The sequence below is a fragment of the Jaculus jaculus genome, chromosome 8 (genome assembly GCF_020740685.1).
Source record: "Jaculus jaculus isolate mJacJac1 chromosome 8, mJacJac1.mat.Y.cur, whole genome shotgun sequence".
NCBI classification, from domain to species: Eukaryota; Metazoa; Chordata; class Mammalia; order Rodentia; family Dipodidae; genus Jaculus; species Jaculus jaculus.
In genome coordinates this window covers 18,607,147-18,617,243 of record NC_059109.1, presented here as the reverse complement: position 1 = coordinate 18,617,243, position 10,097 = coordinate 18,607,147, and positions in this window count along the sequence as shown.

Sequence of the window (10,097 nt, the reverse complement as noted above, 5' to 3'; positions counted from 1 at the left end):
GTGTGTGTGTGTGTGTGTTTGTTCCTGTACCCCCAGGGGAAAAGTTTCATGTAACACAGGTATGCGTAGCCATGCCCAGTTCTTATGTGGGTATTGAGGATCAAACTCAGGTCCTCATTCTTGTGTAGGAAGTGCTCCTGCGGGCTCAGACATCTCCTCAGTGGCACACAGTATAATTTTCAAAGATACTTTGCCAATTTTATAGGCAGGAAGTAGCATTTCATTTTCCCCATTGGTATTTCTTGATTACTGGGGCTGACTCATTACTGTCATTTATTGGTTATTTGTGTTATCTTTGCACACATCTTTCTGAGCCAGTTTTCAAGAAAGGTTTATTATCTTCTTATTAATTTGCATATTTACATACAAAAGTACTTATCCTTTGCTCTATTGCAAATATTTTCCACCAGCGGAATTGGGGACGTTTTATCATCCTAAAGCTTACATGTTCAGGGTTTCTTCAAAGAAATTTTTGCAGTAATAAACTACCCAGGGCCAACCTCTGACCTTAGACTAAAATATCACCTAACAACGTCAAGAGTAACAATAGTAGTTTCAGAAAATTATCTGCGTTTCATTTGGTTTATTCAATGAAATGGATGCACCAGAATGCATGCTGAAATTTCTTTGTCCTGCTAGCCAGGGCCTCTCACCTCCTGGCCCAAGTCATCCCCACCACCCCCAGGCCCCACACAGCACCCACACACTGGCCAAACTTGGCAAGCAGTTTACCAACTGAGCTAACTCCACCATTAAGTGTCCCACTTCTTAAATGTCCCAAACATCTTAAGTGTTCTCTCTCTCCATTCTTAAATGTTCCAATACCTCCCAAGAGGTGACAGGCTGAGGAGCCCTGCCTGTCACTCGGGAAATTTCAGGGGACACTTATCCAAAATATAACACCTTGCCAACCATTTCTGCACTCTTACTATGGGGCATGTTCACATTATCACTCAAAGTATAAAGGACAGCCGGAAGACAGCCTCCTCCCAAAGGGTCCAACAGGGTTCACCAGCCAATGACGCAGCAGGAAAGACGGGGTTTTGCCACAGAGGCAAATGCTCAGAGCCGGTGAATTCCAGTTAACCATGACAAGAGGGCAACCCGAGGAAGTGGAGCAGCGGGGCCTAGCAGTCAGGATGGGGCTGGCACAGGAGACGATGGGCATGCCATGGTGCTGCGGACAGCTTCACACTGTAGGACTGAGGAGCCAAACCAGACCCAGAATACGGGAGGAAGGGATTTATTTAAAGTTTACAGATCCAGAGGAAGTTCCATTGATGGCAGAAGGAGCTGGTCTCCTTTCACAGATCCAAGCAGACAGACACAACCAGGGACCCAGTTCCACAAGCAGGGACATCAACATGCGGCGGCGGGAGCTCCCAGAGCTCACTCGGCTCATCTCAGGCTGGAATTCCGATCTGCTGCCAGTGGCTCGCCTGGCCCCGTACCCAGTAGCAGGAGTCTGCCTGCTTGGGGCAGAAGCTGCAAACTCGGCTTTAATAATACCTGAGTCTATGGGGCGCATCATACACGGGAAGCTTTACAAGTAGGAAAGCACAGCTGTGGGAATGAGATCACCATGGATGTGGAAACGGAATAACCAGCTCATCTGGGATGCAGGGAGTGGACCCTCCAGGGCAGCAAAGCAGGTAGGGCCTCAGGGAGACAGTGTGGGGAGTGGGGGGGGGGCGTCACAGAGCTGAAACCAACAGAGCCCTGAGGGCCTGAGGCAAGGAGCCCAGGATGTCCAAAGGCCACTCCTGCGAATGTGGTGAGGGAACCAAGGCATTTTTCATTTTCTGCTTTTGAAAGAAAATAGACATTCCTTGTTGACTCAGGTTTATAATAAATCAAAAAGAAATTGACTGGCTTATAAGTTTTAAAACATTCTAGACTTTGTTTATACAAGGAGGGATTTTTTGCAAAGGTCAAATTTCTACCACTGTAATCACCTTTATATATCTAAGTTCAGTATTATTCTAGTTCTACAAACAAGCTTAAAATAGGAGTCACTAATACCATCAGACTTTAAAAGGGGAAGATTTTTGCATTTCTGTACATCTACAGCCAAGTGTACTTTTTTTTTTTTTTTTCCAAGCAAGGTCAGTTGTTTCAAAGAGAAACTTTGGATAAAACTTTGCATTTTGTGGGAAGAGTTTAAGCAATTCACCAGGGATGGCTCAACCTTGTTTATCTGTACACTCAAGAATGAGGCTAGAGTTATATATGACTTCACATGAAAACTTACGTATGGGGCTGGAAAGATAGCTCAGTGGTTAAGATGCCTATCTGCAAAGCCTAATCACTTGCATTCAGTTCACTAGTACCCACATAAAGCCAGATGCACAAAGCGGTGCGTGCACCTGGAGTTTATTTGTATATGCTAGAGGCCCTGGTGTGCCCATTCTCTCTGTGTGTATCTGTCTCCTTGCAAATAAATAAATAAATAAAATATTTTAAAAACTTATGAATATTATGTAAAAAGAGCATACTATGAAAGATTAAATCCCATTGTCAGATTAAAAATAGTTTTTAAAAAGTTATTTATTTGAGGGCTGGAGAGATGGCTTAGTGGTTAAGTGCTTGCCTGCAAAGGCCTAATGATCCCAGTTCAATTCCCCAGTGCCTACGTAAAGCCAGATGCACAGAGTGGCACATGCATTTGGAGTTTATTTGCAGTGCCTAGAGGCCCCTGGTGGGAGGGGGCATTCTTTCTCTCTCCTTGCAAATAAATAAATACTTTTTTTAAAAAAAAAAGTTATTTATTTGAGACACAGAGAGAGGCAGATATATAGAGAGAATGGGTGTGTCAGGGCCTCTAATCACTACAAACGGACTCCAGATACCTGCACCACCTTGTGTATCGGGTTTACATGGGTCCTGGGGAATTAAGCTGGGTCCTTTGGCTTTGCAGGAAAACGCCTGTTATAGGACAGCTCCTCATCCTTGGGTGCATGTCCATTCAATGGTCGTTTGTCACAAGAGCTACTGTTTGCCAAAGTTTAGTTCACAAGATGAGAAGACAAGAGGAAATCAGTGTCCCAAGACATATGAGTTTCACACTTTTTTCCTTAGACATTTCTCAATTGCTATTATCAGTATCATTTCCATTCTAATTCTGCCCACTCTGTAAACTTAATCACTTACTTTCCCCGTGAAATAGTCCAAATTACTTTGTCCACGGTAGCTACCCCCTCAGAGGAGTTTTGCATCATTTACTCCTATGCCATGTTCCTGTCCACCTTATCATCCGTTGCTTCAGTCTAGCTTCCACACTCTGTCTAGAATGGAAAGACCTTGACAATAACAAGAGCATGTTTAGCTATTTTACTGTTCAAGTTATGCCTGGGATACTGCACAGATTGAAAGAGATGGTAAGACACCTTTTGATGGATGAAAGAGTCACAGATTTTGGATCAAGTGGTTTACATTTTCCAGAAACTGGAATCTAATCCATCGCCTTCCTTCTCTGGCCATCATTTATTCTCCTACAATATCTTAAAGATACAGAATATATTAAATAATTTCCCCATTTCTACCAGGAGGCAAAATGTCCTTGCTTCTCCTAGGACATTTGAAATGGAACGATCTTGTACCCAGCAATACTGCTTTCTCCCTTCATCTTCAAGCCAGGGTCGTGGTTCTGATTGTATATCACATGGAGGTGGAGGCTTAACAGTCAAACTAAAGGAGCATACCTCTAGTTTGACTTTGGGGTAATATTAGGAATAAGGTCATTCCTGAGAATTTACAACCCCGTGATATCGTAGTTCCCTGGAATTAAAATCCTTCATAGATGTTCTCTATGGCCTAAAAAAAAAAAAAAAAAAGTGTTTTGTCAAACAATAGCCTGAAATGCTGTTCTTAATCAGTTATTACTAGAGCTAAATTGCTGCATTTGGTGGCATGGGGTCCACTGGAAACAGTGTAGTCGATCAAAGACCTAGGCAATCCAAGTCTTGCACAACATTGGTAGAGCCAGCATGTTGGAGGCAGTCCATAGATTTAATTATTCTCCTGATGGGATGAATTCAATTCCTACTTGTTGAGATTTTTCAACATCTTCAGGAGCTAAAAAGAGATTTATTCATTGACTAGGAATTCCCACTAGCTTGTTTAGTGAGATAACATTGTAATCTATCTAGACCACTTCTAGCCCTGAGCATTATATATCCTTCCCAGCATTGACTGAAATGTTCACTTCACACTGATAAAATATGGCACTAATTTCATTCCTTCAGTAATTGAGTCAGTAAGTCACTACCTCGTGAGTCACCGTTATAGGAACAAAACAGCCAACGTTCCATTTCCAGTGAGTCTCCAGGGAAGGTTGGAAAGATGCTGGAAGGAATAATACAAAATCCTCAAGCAGACATTGCAGAAAGGGCAAGAATGGCGTTGTTTCCCAGCCCTTGACATCAGCTTGGCCCCTCTAGAAACCATATGAGGCTGTGACTATCCTCATTTGTAGACGTGAAAGATAATGGTTGGAGAGTCTGAGTAATTTTTACCTCTAGTAACTGATGGAGTGATAAAACTAAGCGTGGCATCCACCTGTTCAAAGCTCTAGAAGTTTCTGCCACAGTCTGTCTTCATCAATATAACAAAACAGAAAATAGATCTATTTGAATTTGTCTGTGCTCATGAAGAAAAATATTTTTAAAAACTAGAGGAAGCCCAAATCTATCCTACTGTCAGACCAAACTGTTTTATTTATAAGACCACCAGTAGTTGTTTGGTTACTTAACTCACATGGATGAGTCAATGTGGGCAACATTCTGGACACACTTCCTGGAATTCACTTGAAGTTTCTGGTAAAGTTGTGTAATTGTCTCAGTCAGGTATGCTGGCTGTCACCTCTAATCTCAGAAGGGGGTGAGAAGGGTGTGAAACAGGAGAATCTAGAGTTCAAGGCCAGCCTGGGCAGTAAAGCACCCTGTGTAAAAATAATAATAATAATAAACTGAAAAACTTTGTGCAGATATCTCATTTTGGACACAAAGGCTTATGACCAAAAGAACGTGTTTCTCCTCCTTTCCATGGGTTCCAAAGTATGTTTTCTATATTTTAACAGTGTATTCTGAACCGCATTTTAATGTTAGTATATACAGAGGAAAACTAAACTTAAAATACGAAAAGCTAAATCAAGAAAACATTGGAATAAATAGAATATAAAATATTTTCCAAGACTTTAATATATTAATGCTCATGGATTGGTTCCCAAGTAGATTTGACCAAATGAGCAGTTTATTTATTTAAGATTGCTTTGATGACTATTTTATGTCTACTGAGACAAGTTTTAGAAAATACTGTCCAAACAATGATTTCAGTTAGATTCTTGGACAGTCTAAAGCTCAGTCAGATCTTCTACGTTTTTCTGTAGTTTGGGACAAGAACTGAATCTGTAACTAAGCACTGAAGATAATGCTTCAGTTACAGTTCTACCAACATAAGTCACATAAATACATACATACAGTGCTTCTTGAAGAAGTCAATGACACATCTAGATCTTTCCAGAGTAAACCTTCCAGGTCACTCAGGACTTCCTGGACAAGCGATTGGAAGCTTTCCTCAAACCCCTTCAGTTGATTTCTACCATGAAATCCTGTTTTAACTTTTCTCTTGAATTCATTTCCTGAGCTGTGGTGATGCACACCTTTGATCCCAGCACTTAAAAAAGCCTGAGTAGGAAGATCGCTGTGAGTTTAAGGCCATCCTGGGCTACAGAGTGATCTTCAGATTTGCTTTGGCTAGAGTGAAAACCTGACTCAGAAAAACAACAACACAAAAAAAACTAAATAAAAAAATATTTTTTTTCTGAAGTCACTTTATTAACTTGTCTATATTGGGCCATATTGATAGTTTGCACAGTTACTATAGCTCCTGATACATACACAATAGAAAGTTGCTTTGTTTATTCAATAATGACTTATTGAATATTTTGAGTACTTATTATCAGCCAAAAGCCATAGTTGTTCTGGAAGCAGCAACGAATACAATAGTCATCAGTCCTCTTCTTGAATTGTCCATGCAATAGATTTTATTGTGAAAAATTTAAAAAGACTTTAGATGATTTTTGATGGTGGACCATTTTAAATCAGGGAAGTTATTGTTTAAAATTTAAAATTAGGAGTAGTTAATTAACAGTTTCATAAACATGAGTTTTTGTAGAACTTTTTATGGTAGTTTGTAGTGGTATATTTAATATAAAAGGTCCCCCAAACTTTCTGTACATTATTTCCTTTAATTCTGGAAATCCCTTAGCATAATGGAGGCTATTATCTTAATTTTTTCACATGTGAATTTGAGGTTAGGGAAATAGCTTACCCAGTACACTTAACTAGCAGAGAGGCCATTCCAAATATAAGTCCAATGGATCTGAGATCAAAGCATTTCTACCACCTCTACTGTCTATTTGTGATATTAGGATAACTCAATAGTTACTAATAGAGAAAGAAGCTAGAAACACTGGGAAATGACTAAAGTAAATGAGAAACTTGGGCTACAGTTTATAATTATCTGTAAGTGAATCTTTGTCTTTGGGCTCCATTTTCAGATTCTGGGCAGCATATCTTGTTATCTCAGAAGACTTTGTCAGGCTGTTAGGTGGGCTGCACCACCTCAAGGCGGTGGTGTCTGTTTGCCCTGACATCTGAGGTCCTCTTGGTGAATAAGACTAAATGGTACATGTCTTTACACGGGTGCTGTGAGGAGAAGGTAAAGACAGCCAAGGAGTCAAAGGACAACTGAGAAAAGAGGGACATTAGGATAGAGGCAAGCTGACAATGAGCCACATTTAGAACTTGAGAACATTTCACTGTTGAATTTACAAAATGAATCCTGTATCCCCAGCAGCAGTCTGTCTGCTGACCTCATGTGCAGTCATACCTTGGTCCTTCCCTGTGTCACATGCGGACACTGTGGGGTTTCCCTTCTAAACCATGACTTCCATGTGCATGTGAGCACCTGTATGTTGACGCTAATCTTATGTTGGATCTTCCATTACATACAGGCAGAATGTCACCCAAATTGTGCAAGTGTGTTGTCTATTTTTAGATGTAAAAAGGACATCAGAGAAAACCTTTTTGAGAAATCACCAAACATTCAAGGAAGTGACTGAACAGTTAGTGATGAAAAACACAATATGAAGAAGGAAAGAGTAGAGGAAGGGGGGAAGGAGAAGAGGAGGAGGGGAAACGAAGAGACAGGAGATGGAGCAGAAGATGGAGAAGAGGAGGAAGCAGAGAGGTGGAAGAGGGAGATGAAAAAGAGGATGAGGAAGAGGGAATAAAAGTAACAGAAGAATAGTATAAAAACAACCAGCAAGCAGAAGATTTCTTTCAAGTATAACCAAACCTCCTTCCCTGGCATTCAAATCCCATTTTCCTGTGTCTGGGCAACTCTGCAAGTCTCCTTAGTCATTGAATAGGATTTTATCCTGCCAATGGCAATCCACTATCACTCCCACCAAAATCTAACAGAGTTCAAAGTTGCACATGCCTATAATCCAGCAGCATTTTTTTTCATTTTAATTACAAATGTGTTGTTCATTTATTAACTTCCTTTTATCAAAAACTTTTTAACCAATCTTATTCTACCAAGGCTTGCAATGAGGCTCAATGAGGCCAAAATATTTCTGGACTCATAGTTGGCTTTCTTTCCAGCCCTTCGACTCTTCCATCTGACAGTAAATTGGCCCTATTGGTGGTCTACAGGCACTGTCCTCTCTACAGAAGACCAGTTAGGAGGAGCTCATGGTCAAATGATGGCCAGTCGCTAAATGGTGACCCTGTGGTCACCCCAGATTGATACTGGCATAAAGTGTGCAGTGCTTTAGCCAATGAAATGGCAGTAAAATAAAACCCCCAAAAAACAGAAAAGCTTTAATGCCAGCCTCTAGTATAGAACAAGTTTCTAGTCATAAAGAGATAAGAGGTAAAAGGAAATGGCCAAGAAAAGTTGTGTGTGGGGGCGGGGTGGGAAAGGTAGTGCCATAATCTGAAGGTTAGTGACTGAAGATATCCCAGCCTCTACCCCATCTATATCTTTTTTGCAGCCAAAGCCAAGGACCAAAGAAGACCCAACTTACTATCCTGGGTTACATTGATTTTCATTTCTGGCTGCACAGGGAGAAAATTTTCCTTTAGTAGAAAGCAGTCCATTGCCCACTTAACAGCCAATATATGTGATCTTCACTTGAGACTGGCATTTTTACTTCTGCCAAGTTTGATTTGCTTTATGTGAACAGTGCCCTTATCAGTGCTCCACCACTCTGGTGTCTACTGGTGCCAACACTTGGCCACCTTTACAGGCGAGGTGCTTATAGGGTAGAGCTAATGGTAAGGGAAGCTTCATTGCCAGTTTGAAAGGATTTGGAATTACCTAGGAGACATGTCTGTGAGGACATTCCTAGAGAGGTTTCACTGAGGCAGAAAGATCCATCTTAAATGTGGGCAGTGCACCTCCTGGAGAGGGGCCTGGGCTGAATTAAAAGTAAAAGAGGGCTGGAGAGATGGCTTAGCCATTAAGGGGCTTGCTTGTCAAGCCTAAGGACCCAGGTTCCATTCCCCAGTACCAGATGCACAAGGTGGTACATGTGTCTGAAGTTTGTTTGCAGTGGCTGGAGGCCCTGAAGTACCCATTCTCTCTCTCTCTCACACACACAATAAAATGAAAAGATAAACATTACAAGAAAAATTAAAAGAGTGGAGCACCTGCATTCATGTCTCTCTGCTTCTTGACTTTGGCCACAAAGGGACAAACCACCCCCAGCTCCTGCTGCCCCAGGTATAGCTGTCCTCACAAAACACACCTTCTCTGCCATGATGAACCCCATGATTTCTTAGACTGTGAGTCAAAATAAAACCATCCTTCTTTAAATTGCTTTTAGGTACTTTGTCACAGCCATGAGCAAGTGTCTAAGACAAGACGTCTTCAGGCTTGAGTTTGGGTGGGGAGAGCTATCAAACAGTTCAGTCTCGGGTTCTCCTTGAGCTGTCACTCTCCTCACACAGAGCTTTGCTAACCTGAACTGACTCCTCTATTGTTCAGTTATGGGGGGTGGACAACTGTCTTTCCTTTCGGGTTCCTATATGAGTACTCCTTAAATTACTGACCTGGGCTCTATTTTCAGTTCCAGCATCTGATATGACTTTACCATGTCATTCATTCTCCTTTCATACAAGGACATGGTTACCTGAACTGACTCCTCCATTGTTCAGTTTTGGGGGGTGGACAACTGTCTTTCCTTTCGGGTTTCTATATGAGTACTCCTTCAAGTACTGACCTGGGCTCTATTTTCAGTTCCAGCATCTGATAAGACTTTACCATGTCATTCATTCTCCTTTCATACAAGGACATGGTTGGTTCAGACCCAGGCAGAAGAAGGCTGAGTACCAGCAGGAGGAACTGGAGATGGGTCTTCTCAACCCAGCATAGCCTCGACTGTGATGTAACTGTAATAAATGGTAGGTGTTTTACCACAACAAGCAACTGACTTGGGTACAGTTAGTACCCTCAGATAAACGGTATGTCTGCATACAAGTAGTGGGGCATAATGTAAAATGCTGCATTCTTTGGACCAGATTTAAATAACCTTGAACATCACTTGAAAATTATGTCTGTCACCATGCAATGAAGAAAGCTAAGGTGAATTTTCTCAGAGTGCAGTGAAAGCACCATCAAATAAAATGAAACAAAACTGATTAAGACAAGATTAGAAATTCACTCAATTTGATGTACTGCATAAAGCTCATCAATCAGTAAATGGAATGTGGTAAAATAAGTGTATTGCTCTCAAACTTTTATGTTCCAATTGTGAGTCTTCGAGAGTTTTGCCTCAAGCTTGCTTTGAGATTCTAAGTGCCTTCAGAAAATAAGTTTATATTTAATACAGCATGACTGACTGATTGCCAAGCTTCACATGGGGCATACTAATATATTACAAACATTAGCTTCAAAAGCCAAAGCCAGATGTAATTAGGAAAGTGCTGTTAGGATTCCTATGGAACAGGCCTAGGAATCATGAATATTATTATCATTATTATTATTATTTGAGGCAAACCCAACAGAAAAAAACTTTTTTTGTTGCTTGT